This window comes from Mus caroli, unplaced genomic scaffold (genome assembly GCF_978045245.1).
Source record: "Mus caroli unplaced genomic scaffold, Mus_caroli_1 scaffold_9, whole genome shotgun sequence".
In the NCBI taxonomy this organism is placed as follows: Eukaryota; Metazoa; Chordata; class Mammalia; order Rodentia; family Muridae; genus Mus; species Mus caroli.
The window spans coordinates 129,396,950-129,397,579 of record NW_028227264.1 but is presented as its reverse complement, the minus strand read 5'-3'; the positions used below and the strand labels follow the sequence as shown (position 1 = coordinate 129,397,579).

Here is a 630-nt window from a genome sequence, read left to right as displayed (position 1 = left end):
TCCCTGTCCAGGCCCCCATGATGCCAGTCTGATGGTCATCTCAGGTTTACTCCTCACCATGCAAGGGTCCTCTGTTTCAGACTCACAGCCACAGAGGTTCACAGTCTCAAATCTGGATCTTCTAGCCTCTAGCTTGCTCCTGGACCTGGGAGTTGGTCTGGCTCCCAAGGTGATAAGCACCTTGATCTGGTGCCAGGTCTGCCTGGCACCAAACTGGTGGTCATCTCAGGCTAGCTCCCTGTTCAAGCCCCTGGTAATGGATTGGTAGTTGTTTCAGACTTTCTTTTTTCAGGGAATATTAGGCTATTAATCATTCAAATGTTCGTAGATCAGAACACTGAGTGTAAAAATAGGATATCTCCTTTCTGCCAGCTACCCTTTCCTCCCAACTAGGCAACTTCCTTTTCTGTCTTTAAAGTCACTTTTCTAAACTCTAGTTATATGTCCTAAACTCACAATCATGGCCTCATATGAATATATATATACCCTAGACATCTGCACATATATAAAAATTAAGATAGAATGTGCCTGAGAGCATTCAATTTTTACCTATTTTCTGAGCATGTTACTTTAGTCAATATAATAATTCAGCTCAATTCATTTTTCTACAAATTTTACTATTTAATTTTT

At 41.0% G+C, this 630-nt stretch overlaps 1 pseudogene; it reads right to left on the bottom strand.

Moving 5' to 3' along the window:
- Positions 1-294: 294 nt before the first annotated feature.
- Positions 295-398, bottom strand: LOC147002802 (small nucleolar RNA SNORA17; annotated as a pseudogene).
- Between the last annotated feature and the right edge of the window lie 232 nt (positions 399-630).